A 228-nucleotide genomic window follows, 5' to 3' on the forward strand; every position below is an offset into this window, starting at 1 on the left:
GTCGTGGAAACGACTATTAAATGTTACTGATGAGGCATTTCTTATTTGACGTTAGTGACAAATGTGCAGCGTTATTTTCCCTGTGAGTGCATTATGAGAGCTGTCATCATCTGGAATGAGTAGTGTGTGTGTGTGTGTCGTCGTACGCCTGTGGCTGTGTGTGTCCTGTCGGGATCACAGTTCCAGTGTAGCTTCATTAATCTCTTATCGTCACGGGACTTGTCTGAA

The sequence above is a fragment of the Austrofundulus limnaeus genome, unplaced genomic scaffold (assembly GCF_001266775.1).
Source record: "Austrofundulus limnaeus strain Quisiro unplaced genomic scaffold, Austrofundulus_limnaeus-1.0 Scaffold257, whole genome shotgun sequence".
NCBI classification, from domain to species: domain Eukaryota; kingdom Metazoa; phylum Chordata; class Actinopteri; order Cyprinodontiformes; family Rivulidae; genus Austrofundulus; species Austrofundulus limnaeus.